A 13044-nucleotide genomic window follows, 5' to 3' on the forward strand; every position below is an offset into this window, starting at 1 on the left:
AGGGAAGGCCTTGTAACATGGCTCAGACCTGTTGCTTAGGCTAAGTAGAAGGGAACTGTGGAAGAGTGACTCAGCTGGAATAGCGGTAGAGAAATGTGAGAGATGTGAGAGACGAGCTCTCCACATTTCACTGTCGCACGTCCACATTGTGGTGTATGGTGGTTGGTTGACTTAGGCTTGTTGTGCCTTATGTAAACTCAAAACCAGCTAACTGTTCAAAAAGGCCAGGGTTTTGGCAATAAAGAGCACTCCTGTGCACTTGCCTGGGGTCCCTACATCGCTCATTATCGCAACACAGAGGATTCTCATAGAGACAATTTTTACTGCTAGTGTGTGTGGTCTAATATTTTAGTTCAATAGGAACAGGAAGCTTCCATTGTGTTCTTTCCTTCAGAAACTACGTTAGCAGAATACAGAACTCTTAATTAAATATACTTCTGTTTCTCAACCTTGCATTCTCTGAATTGTTGTATCCCTCTGTAAGCAATTATGTAACTACCACTGGCTCTTTGAGCTATTGAAGACAAACTGTTGTGTTGTATTATTTAATTTCCCCAGTTATTCCTCCATTTTATGTATTCTCCCCCCTGTTTCAGTACAATGGTTCCTCCCTCCCCTGGTTTTCCCGCCACTGCCTCCCCGGGCAGTTGGTTTCCTTGGTTACCCCCTTCCCCCTCAACTGCCAATCTCCCCTTGTTACGTAATTACCCCTCCCTTACACTCCTTATATGTAAGTTTTTCCTCCTCCCTGGGCCCAGTCAATCACCCCCCACTCCTCCCTGCCTTCTAGAAGCTTCGCCTCTCTGGGGGCTGTGGTTGGCTGTGGTCCTGGGGCCCTTCCTTTATGTTGTATCAATTGGTTAACCCCTTATGCCAGTTATGTTTGTACCCTTCCCTGATTGGCTAGTTGGGCTTCCCTCCTCTCTCCACCCCCTCCTTTTAAAACCTTGCCTCTCACCTCACTCCTCGCCATTTGCTGTTTGGCACCCTTCCTCTTGTTCATGTCATCATTCCTACAATAAATCGGAGTTAGCCCCCAGCTTGTGGACACCTCTTTCTTCGTCCTTCCGCGCTCTCATCCACACCGTGCATCCAGCTCAGCCCGAGGCCAAGACGCCAAGGGGGGCTGGCAGTACATGCGCTGGGGGTGTCGGCCACCTCCCTCTTGCATCGGCTAGCCGGACAACAGGGCCAAATACGCCCTAGCGCAGGTTGGCGCCCAACGTGCCGGACAACAGGGCCAAATACGCCCTAGTGCAACAAACACTGTTAACTCAGTCTTAAGTCAGCAGTTTTAGTGGAGAAACTCTGAGAAAACTTGCAACAATTTCTTGATGCTCTAATTTTAGGATGACAGCTACTTACAGGTCTCACATCCGTTTTGTTTAAAATTCATGAGAGCTGTGATAGCTCAAATCCAAACAAACTCAGAAAAATAAAAACTCTTCTAAGTGTCTTAACCACATCTCCATTTCAGTAATAAGACACTGCCAAACAAATATGCAGATGACTGCCACACTTCAAATCTAGTACATATGGATGTAGATTCATTTTCACGGAAAGGGAAACAAGTGTTTTTTTACAGTTAGTATCTCACTTCAATATAATGGCTGTCCTTGATTCATCTATGCATTGCAGGACATGTTCTGAGTCTGCTCTGGTGGTAAATAATTCTTAAATAATCTGAGTGCCTATAATGTTAAAGTGTGAAACGTTCTTTCTGAAGAATTGAACCATTCAAGTCTTCAGGTCGAAGAACAAAATCAGAATTTTCCTTCCTCCACTAGAATCCTAGAACAGTTACTCATTAGTTCATTAAGGTGCCAGCTTTAAAATCACTTCTCATACAATTCCGCTTTAATAGATGTCACATTCTATACCACAAAATATAGGAAATAAAGGAAAACAGACATTACTTACATCTAGTGTTTAAACAAAATACTGGAAAAAATTATCACTAGAAATGAAATATAAATAATTAGTACTTTTATGAAAGAATTACTGAATGTTGCTGTAAAAACACTTAAATTTTCTTAATATCAACCAAGCAGTTCCTTAACTAGACTAATCTCTTTTAAATGAGTATTATAGATCAGTCAGATGCATATACTGAAACTCAGCACATTCCTCAATACTGGTCTCAACATAAATTATGCTGAATCCTTAATACTTTATTGCCTTCACAACATGGAAAACATTTGTTACTGAAAATTTTTAATGCTTCCTTATATCTTGTAATTGTGCTTGAAATGTCCAAATCCTGATGTCCATGACTTGAAAATATAATAGATCAGCTACTTAGAATGAAGACAAAGAAACTCCTTTACAGCTTCTGACTAAGTGTATCCAGTTTCTGCTCTGAATATAATGCTGCAAAGCTTTACACAGCATTTCACCTACAGTTATACCATTTCAATTTTACTTACACTTTATGTATAAAGACATATAAATCCTATCCTATATTGAATATTCTCTCATTAGATTTGTGCTTTGCTAACTGTTAAATATCTTTTATAAAAGATCTTAAATGTATTTCCTGACATTTTGTCATATCATTATTATGTCACCACAATAGTATTGCACATATAAAACAGAAAATATCTATAAAGATAAATATTTAAATATCATGCTTTCTTAGTAAAGCAGCTAGAAAACTCTTAGACACTCTAAGAAAGCATTCATACTCAAAATTTCAGATTACAAACAATTTGAGAAATACTTATCAGTGACATCCAGGAAGAGCGCTTCCATTTCTTGATGCTTTATTGGGGTTGTTATTGACCTTGTGATCTGTAAAATGTACACTTTTTGAGCATCTGTGGAACAAACCATGTAAGTAATATGGAGAACAAAGCAAGAACCAGGGTGAAGACACTAGCAGTGTATTTTTTAATCAGTACTTATATAGCACTAGAAATAAAATATAAAGAGACTATAGAATGCTGTAATATATGGTATAATTCCTCAAACTTTTGAATCAAGAATACCTAAGAAGTGCCTTTTTATTTTATAGCATTTAAAATTACAATTTCAATTTACAACTTTTCTTTTTCTTTAAAACAAATCTACTTTTCATGTATATTAAACAAATGAAAACACTGTAGCTATCTAAAGACCATTAGTACATGTTATAAAAGAACAGACTTTGAGGGTCTATGCAGATTAAGAGAATTTGAGTATTCTAACTTGTGAAAGGATTCTCTTTGGTAATTGTGATGGCAACTTTCCAGGATGTATTTATTTCACTGGATGTGCAGAAGCAGTTTCATGAGGCATATATTAATACTCAATAGAGATATCTATAAAAATAAATGTTAAAGCTGCCATAGAAACCATTTCTAGGCTATAAGTCCTGGGAATTGCAACGTCACTTCAGAGGGAAGCTCCAAGAGAGTCTCAAAGGGTACAAGGAACATCAGCAGGGTATATTTATCTTACTTCTATAAAAACAACAGTAATTGTATATGTAGATAAAATCAAGCTAATATTTATATTTTACCCATCAAGCTGTTTGCTTTTTTTTCTCTCAGACTGATCTGGACTCTGAATTAAAGATCTATACATACTGTGCTTTCCAGTTCCAGAATGCAGAAATTCCCAGCACATTTTATGAATTTTAGTGAATTACTTTCATTCCTTAAAATTGAAACAGACCGTGCACAATCAGTCAATCAATTAAAAAAATACTAAACTGTACTGCAAATTTCAGGATGGAGATCAGTAGATTGCATAAAAGAGTCCCTGTACTCTAATTTAACATGGCTCTAGATAGTTTTTCTGGTTTGTATGAGTTCAGTCTGGAAGTCAAGCAAAATCTTCCTGGGACAGTAATTTTTCCTGTTAAATGAAAATACATATACACACACAGGCATCTGATTAGAGTACCTTAAACAATGTTTGCCTATATTGTCTGGCCATATGACCTTCATTTTGTAATAAAAATAATGAATAACATTACTGACCAAACTTTATTACTCTCCATGTATGGAAATCGTACTCCCTACATGTCAGGCTACAGTATGTTGATGTAAGTTTTCATCAGAGTTTCATGAGCACAATGTCATTGAAATCAGCTTTTCATTTCATTTGTCTAATTTCAATCTCTTAGTTTCATTTACCTGTAGTAAGCTATTGATTTCTTTGACAGTACCCACCAGACTGCAGATTAAAAAATATTTCAGAAGGTACTCCTAAACTTTTTTACACCTTATTAATTGCCTATTTGTTGAGTTATGTCTGCATAAACTATTGATATACCTTTGCTGTTGTGACTGCAGCACAAGTAGATTACACTCAACACAGCTATAATCTATCTGACTGCTCCCAGAAGCAAAACTTCCTTTGCAAGGACATCCACTATTGAATACAGAAGCTAAAGCTAGATCAGTTATCAATACAGGTGTTGCAATCACACCTCTGGATTTCATTGCAAATTTAGCCTGTAGAACTGCAGTTGGCTACAAGGAAATCCAGTACAGGAGGGAAACAAGGTCTAGGAAAGAAAATAACTAGATAAAGGAAACTCTGCACTGGAAAATCAAGCTTTTGGGGGAATCAACCCTTACATTGCTGAGAAAAAATAAGAACACTTGATTAAAATCAATCAAAATATTGAAGTTCATTGATCATCTGAAATTATGAAAGAACAGACATTCTGAAAGAAATAGTAAGTTTGTGGCTATTAATCCAATCTAATTGCATTAATTATGTTTTACTTGACATTTTGTTTGCCTTCAAAGTAGCTTGTGTTTTCATCAGGCTCGTCTTGCTGGTTAACATGGAACCAACTCTTAACTCTCCTCTTTTGTACAGGTCAACAGATTATATGGGAATTTGATCCTAATATGACAGGTTGCCATTGCAGTGGAGGGTGAAGTAGTTTGTGACAAGAAAAGTAGTATCAGTAAGAATCTTCCCTCACTTCCAGGCAGCAGCTTGAATACAATTTTTGTTGCATTCCTTCCATCAAAGATGGACATGAGAAATAGAGGAACAGTAAAGGATTTCCATGTATGAACAAATACTTCCAGACCTACACATGAATGGTCATGTAAATTCGTAAAATAACAATAAATATGCAAAGAAATTCCAGTATTTCAGTATTTTCTTTTATATATGCTCCTGGGCTCATCACTTGAAACATTTGGCTGTTTTGAAAGACATAAATAAATAAACAATTTTAAATGCTCTATTTTCTACAATCATCTTCTTATCTTTAGAAAATTGTGAAACCTTTTCTTGAATAGTACCAGAATTTATCAATTCTTGTCTCATCACACAACATTTTGTATCTAAATTTTAGTCAGAATTAGGTTTTTGTCCTGATATGTATATCATGGAACTTGAACAAATCATTGTGTTTTGACAGATATCATACTTTTCTAATTATTTATTATCTGTTCCAAAATACAACAATGGGAATTGTATTTATATGTTAAAAAATTAAATATTTTTATCATAATGTAAGCAAATTTCATAATGCTTGTGGAAATGTGAATCTTGACCTGTAAATATTTTGTAGTTTATTGAGCTAAATATGAATCATATTTAGCTACAATTTTAATTGAGCATTAGCTCTTCTTATGTTCTTCCCCATACTCCAGTTTTTTCCCCTCATTCTTTTCTTGTTTGCATGCACAAAGCTGTTACTGAATACATCCAGTGCAGGTGGCAAATTATATATTATTAATGGAGACAAAACAAGTTATTGTCCTGGATTCTTTCTGTCATTTATTCTTACACTATTCAAAGTAATTCTCTTAAATTTAATTTTCACATAAGGTAAAATCCTTTTTTGGAGGGAAAGTTTACAGAAGTCTTTTTTTTTTTCATTCAAAAATGAATGACATTCTTCAGTATTCAGTAACTAGACAGTACCAGATATTCAAAGGTTAATACCAAATGAGGTCATCCACTGAACTGCACAGCTGATATCTATTTATTTATATATTTATTTTCTACAAGTTTTGTATCTGTTAATGCTGCATTCAATGAGTAGACATAGCAAATGTGCTTCAGCTTACAGTAAATGCTAGCCTGGGTCAAATAACATCAGTAAAAAAGCATTTATATTAATATTTTGGTTACAACTTTGTCTTAGGTTACAAATGTCATGTAACCAAAAGTGTATATTCTGTATATATTCTTGCCATCTTTGTAAGTTGTTAAAAGAGGAGTGATTCAGCAGTGATCTGGCAGTGATCTGGCAGTGATCCGGATCTTTTCCATGACCCATCCCTGATAACTTCCTCCAGGGGTTATGTCTGTTAATGGGCCATTGAATCTCACTGCATGACTCATAAAATTACATCATCCCATTCTGAGATGCTCTACTCAGGGGGAGGAAACAATGATTCCTACCTGCATATAAGCTGAGGTTTTGGAACTCTAGAGCAGCCTTACCTACTGCATTCCCAGAGGACAAGAGTTATATAACCACCACTGGACCTTCAGAGGAAAACCAGGCCCATAAAATAGGATGACCACTTCAACAGAACCACATCTATCATTTCAACAAGACTGCAGCCATCATTTAATCAGATTGTTACCACCACCCTGATCAACAGGGCATCAGGTTGTGTCCTGATTCCGTCAGTTTAAGCCAGTCTTTCATTTTAATCTTCCTATTAAATTGTAGTTCTGACTTAGAATCTCCCATTGGTTTGCTTCCAAACTAGTACAAACATCCAGTTAGTTTCTTTTCTTTCCCCAAGTAATTCCATTGAATAAGGAAAAATCTGCCTTCTGTTTCAGTCACCATCGTACCCAAAGTTGTGTATTCTTTCAGAACAGATATATAAGAAAAGGAAGGAATTGTTCCATGCACAGTGTAACCAAGTCAGACAAAATATTTTCCAAGACTTCCTCAAGTAAGCATCAATTTAAGGATCACCTTACTCTGGACACAAAAATGTAAAAAAATATTACTTCTCCAATACAGCCTAGTATAGCAATCAACTAAGGATGAATTACTCACAGAAGGCATTTCCCTGAGAATTTTTTCCATGGCTGCACTAGGTCAAGTGAGTAAGATTCTGTATCTAAGCAGAAAAGAAGAGACAGATTGTAGCTGCAGGCCAATGTCATGGAAGGGCCCTCTGCTGTAAACATAAGACCCCAATGCTGTATAACATGAACTTGATACTTGATTCAAGACAACATGTCAAAGATATAAAGAACATGGAAAGGAGATACTCATCTCCACACCTGCCACTTCCACTGTAGACCATGTCTCCTGCTCCATTTTCAAAGGAGAAAAGAACAAGATAATTCAAAAACATTTTTGCAGGAGGATTATTTTAAAGGGAAAAATTAAATCATAGAATCGTAAAATGCTTTGAGTTGCAAGGGACCTCAGAGATCACCTTTTTTCCAATCCCCCTGCCATGGAATGGGACGCCTTGCACTAGACCAGATTGCTCAGAGCCCTGTGTAGATTGGCCTTGAACACCTCCAGGGATGGGAGTTTCTCTGGGCAGCCTGTTCCAGTGCCTCACTACCCTCACAGTAAAGAATTTCTTCCAAATACCTAAACTAAGCCTACTGGCTTTCAGATTGAAGGCATTCCCCCTTGTCCTGTTGCTACATGCTCTTGTACAAAAGTCTCTCTCCATCTTTCTTGTAGGCTCCCTTCAGGTACTGGACAGTTGCAATTATCCCAAAACCTTCTCTTCTCCAGGCTGAACAATCCCAATTCTGTCATCCCCCAGCCTGCGCTGGTACTGGGGGTTGCCCTGACCCAGTACAGCGCCTTGTACTTGTTCTTGTAGGACCTTGTGAGATTCACATGGACCCAATTCTTGAGCTTTGACAGGTCCCTCTGGATGGTATCCCATCTGCCAGGTCTGTCAACAATGCCATTCAGCTTGCTGTCATCCATAAATATGCAGGAGTCACACTCAATCCTTCCATCAATGTCATTAATGAAGATATTAAGTAACATTTGCTCCAATAGGGACCTCTGGGGTTCCACTGCAAAAGCATTAGATTTTCACAATGAAGAATCCATAATTCATGTGGTTTCATTTCCTGACTCTCTTCCCTGTTCACAAAATTTAGCTTTAGCTAATGTAAGGAGTCTGAATTAATTCTGCCTGTTTGCTACCAAGGGATTTTGTAAAGCTCCTACATTTCAATCATTAAAAACTTTGTAGGTCAAACTTTTTGATTTTGTCTCCAGGCCAAATACTGGCAAACTGTTAATTAAAACTGCAATTAAATAAATTGAGCTAGTATGTTTTGTCGTGGGAAGTAAACTTTAAAAATGTAATATGTTCAGTACATTAATTGTTCTAGCAGAATAATAATGACCATTTTAAACTATTTGATCCAGGTAATATCAATGTTACTAAATTAGATTTCTGTCTCAGAATATATTTCAAAAATCATTATGACCATGAAAATGTGAAGACACAAAAGAGAGAAAACAGATTATTTAAAAAGCTGAAAAAACTGCTGCAGAACTTGTAGAAAAATTTTTTGGTGAAATTTCTTTACTAAAATTACTGCTTGTGTTGGAAACAACACACCTCTGGGAAACATTTTAGATGCCAGTTGCATATATAATGAAGAACAAGATATCAGATCATTTGTAGCATGACTTTGAAAATATGAAGAGCCTTTGATATTATATGAGGTTAACAATTACAAACAAAGATGTTAGAAACATCTTTATGTATGGTTTATTATAACCATTGCTTTTTAATTTATCTTTACAAATAGCATTTATTTGGTTATAGTCTATCATATGCTATGGATGAAATAAACCATTTTTTAATTTATGACAAACATTTCTTTGTAGTCTTGTAATTATATTATCCTACTGCTAGTTTCAAGAAAGTAGCTTAAAAATACCTGTCTTGTGTCACCACTAGTGAAAGCATCACAAACTAGGAGCACAGGATTTTTGTCAACTAAACACATCAGCAGACCCTGTCACATTACTCATTTTGTTTAAAAAAATTGACATATTAATTTGAAAAATTAATTTGAGTAATTTTCAAGGCAAGCAAAGAATTATTGAGAGCTTTTTAGGCAAAATGGGGTTTCATTGTATCAAACTCAATATTAAGAGTGACAGAAGAAATTTATGGTCACAAGCGCATTCGGACAGATGGCTTGTGGTACTTGACCAGCAATCCAGCCCTGAAGAGAAGCAAAGACTCTAGACCAAACAAACATTAACACAGCTCAGCCAATATAAAGAGGGAAAAACCCTTGAGTTCAGGGCACTCACAAGTAAAAGAGATTTAACTGCTCACTTAATATTTCATATGTGTATTTTTAGCAACTTCTAGGGTCTGTTGGACCAAACATCTTAGTAAATTCTCACAGGTTTTCAGAACGCATAAATAAAATTAACAAACAGAATCAAATTGCATTTAGATCAAAAAAGAAAATGATCCATTACTAAAAATAGTGATTTTATAACATTAGGAACAATTGACACAGGTGATCAAGGAAACAATGAAGAGTGTTGCTCTGCTATATCTCTTACTTACAAATGAGAAAGAATTGGTCAGGTGAGTTTTGGCTATAGCAAGCACAAGATGCTGGAGTTTGAGATACTGAGAAAAGGGAAGAAAATAAACAGTAGGATCACAACCCCGGATTTCAGATGAAAGGAGTTTAACCTCTTCAGGGACCTCCTTGTAAGTGTACCACAGAATATGGTTCTGGAGAGAAGATTCTCAGCAGATTAGAGAACATTTTAACAAACTGTGATTTAATCAAATCCATGAGATCCAATGAGAAGTACCTACAAGTACCAAGGATGTTGTTCAAGGACGTGTGAGGTTATGGAGAATTCTCTCTGAAACACTGTAGAGATTAGTACAGAACTCTGAAGACTTGAAGATACCACCACTATCTTCAGGAAGGACAAGAATGAAGGCCTAGAGAGAAACTGAAAGATGATGGAGCAAATAATCCCTAAAATAATTTAAAAGAAGGTGACGATTGGGACATACAAAGGTAAAATTGTTCCTGACAAACCTGATAACATCCTGCAGTGAGAACATGTACTTGGTGAACATGGGAGAAGGCTGGATGTGTTTTACCTTGGCATGATTAAGGCTTTTGACATTATTACTCACAACATTTTTTATTGACAAACTGATAAAAAACGTAATGGATAATTGGACAATGAGCTGAACAAAAACTAGCTGATAATTCAAGGATTGTGGAGTAGCCACAGAGAGATTAACAGCGTACTCAGAGTTCCAAACTATTAGCACAACTGTTTAACTATTTCATTAATGACTGGGATAATAGGAAAGAGCACACCCTCAGAAAATTTTCAGGTGGTATGAAACTTGATACACCATATATGTTGATCAGGTTCAACAAAGGGAAAAAAAGAGTGGCTAGACATAGAAGGAAATGGAAATCCTCCATGGACACTTAGCAGATCATGAGATAAGAATATACCCTTGGGTCATAAAAGGGCAGAACCCCCCTGGATTTTATTAGGAAATACATCAACAGGACAGTGGAGGTGGTCATTCTCTTCTGATCAGGGTGGTTGAAACACATCTCAAATGCGGGGCCTAGTCTCAGCCTCTCTTGGGCCAGAGGTACATAGATATAATTGAGTGAGTCCAGCAGAGTGACATGATTGAAGGCCTGGACCATCTGAGTTAGAGCTGCTCATCTGATACAAAGAAAGGCTCATGAAGTGCGTGTGTGTGTTTGTGTAAATAAAACTGATGGGGAAAGGGAATTGATTGAGAAGACAGGAATAAATTTTCAGTGTTGCGTAGTGTGCCAGGGCAAGAGGCAACAGCCACAAGTTGAAATAAAGTGATTCCATTCAAGTATTCTTCATGGTCAAACACTGAGACAGGCTGCCAAGGTAGGCTGTGGAGCTTCCTTCCATGGACACATGCAGAGCCCAACAAGACGCAGACATGAGCAGCCTGCTTGAGCTTTAAGAGAATGTGCTGATGATCTCCTCAGCTACTCTGTATGTGTCTAGCTGCCCATATCAGGAGCTAAGCACTCAGTGATCCTGTGTATGAACAATCCTTCAGCTGAGTATTTCTAAAGTATTTTTGGTTGTTAAAGTAGATGCACTATAAATTCTTTCCTCCAGGATAAATGCATCTTAAAGCTATGGGACCATGATGTTGTAGTGTCCTCACCATTGTACACACACTTTTTAAGTGTGGGAATTTATATTTTCAGAGAGAGAAGAGTGTTTATAGATGGCAATATTAAGAAAATGCTGATTAGCACTAACCTCTTAATATAAATTGCAGTTTGTCTTTTCTGACTCTTAATTTTAATATATGAATCTTTAAGAATTTTAAATCCATGTAGAGTAGATATTTTGCATGCCTGAGACCTGTCCTTCATGGAACCTTATGACTTAAAATAGAAAAAAAGATTAGAAGAAAAAATTAAATTGAATTTTCCAAGCCACGTCACTGCCTTACTGCACAGTGCCACCTTATGGCAAATATAATAATTTTGGACAGCCTATGTTTTAATTGAAGTTCTTACAGTGATTATAGCTGGAAAAGAAGAATAGAAATAGGGAAGAAAAAATGTGTACAACCTATTTTCTGACCTTCAAAACAATGATGATTTTCCTTTAATATGTACTCAGTTATAAAAAAACATATGATCTTACTTTTTCCTATTTTATTGCCCTGTTCTAATCTCTTAAATGTTTCAATGGTAAATTGAAGGAAATACTCTTTTCTCTTTCTAATTTCACAAATTATTTAAACACTGAAACTCCCATGAAGCTCAATACCCATTGGATAGCCATTAAAAAAACTTTTAAAAGTTTTGGCAAATATTCAGTATCATCTATGTAAACTTTCTTTAGAGAGAGGCACATTACATTGGAAGCTCCTAAAGAATAGCATACCTGTGCCAGACTAATCCCTGTCATTTTTGTGCCACTGTTATCATACATAGAGTAATTTCTAGCTCTTCTAGAGGCCTTTCCAAATCCCATTAGAGATAAAGCAATATAGATACACAACGATTTCCTATTTTGTTTTCCTTTGTATGTGCACCTACCTTAGGCTATATCTTAGGGTATAACCATGTTAAATATCAACAAGAAAGAGACTAGTCACAGTATTTCTCACTGAAAGATACTCCAAATTCATATCTAAACAATAAAAGGCAGATTTAAGTCCACAGGGCATTGTTTCAAAAGCAACTCCTGGCATAGCCTAATTTGGCAAGAGTCAGAACACTGCCATCTTCAGGAAAGTACAAAAAAACCCTTTTCTCCTCAGATCTTACTCATATCCACCTTACTATATTCCCAGCAAGACTCTCCAACTACAAGAAATTCTGGCTTCTTTTATGTTTTTCTGAGGGACTTAATCCATAGCCACCTAAACAGGACTATTTAGGAAGGTACCATTTAATAGATTATAGAAAAAAACATGCAAAACACACCTAAAATGCGATCACCTCTGAAAAAAGTAATGCTTGTATTACTTTAGGAGTTTATAACCTATCCTACTTTATAAGTTTATAACCAGTTTTGGTAGTTTAGAAAACAACAGTATTTTGCTGAACTCTGTGGATATTTTTTTTATATTAAGCTCCTCCCATGTAGGTACCTAGGTACATAGATTGGAATACAATATATTTCTATTCAAGATAAATGGCACAGACAAAATAAGTTATCCTAAACTCAGTTAACAGCAGACAGAGTTTAAATGAAATATGTTCTTAATATCTAGATTAAATTTCAAGATATTTATTAAGTCATTTGCTTATTCAACATTTAAGGATACACATCAAAATGCAAATTAATAACCTCTCTCCATTTTATCTGAAATTTAAATGTGTCCCATCTCACACCCTAGGTGGTCAAATATAAGAGGCAGTTGCTTAGAGGCTGTGGTATCTCCTTCCCTGAAAAAGGCTCAGAATGGGACTGTGCAGTCTCCAATCCACTCTGCACAGGAGATTGGACTGGGTGACCTCTGGAGGTTCCTTCCAAACAAAGTTATTCTCTGATTCCACATGCTGGGTGAATTACATACATTAAATTGATACTCAGTGTCAGCAGGT

This window comes from Ammospiza nelsoni, chromosome Z (genome assembly GCF_027579445.1).
Source record: "Ammospiza nelsoni isolate bAmmNel1 chromosome Z, bAmmNel1.pri, whole genome shotgun sequence".
Lineage (NCBI taxonomy): Eukaryota > Metazoa > Chordata > Aves > Passeriformes > Passerellidae > Ammospiza > Ammospiza nelsoni.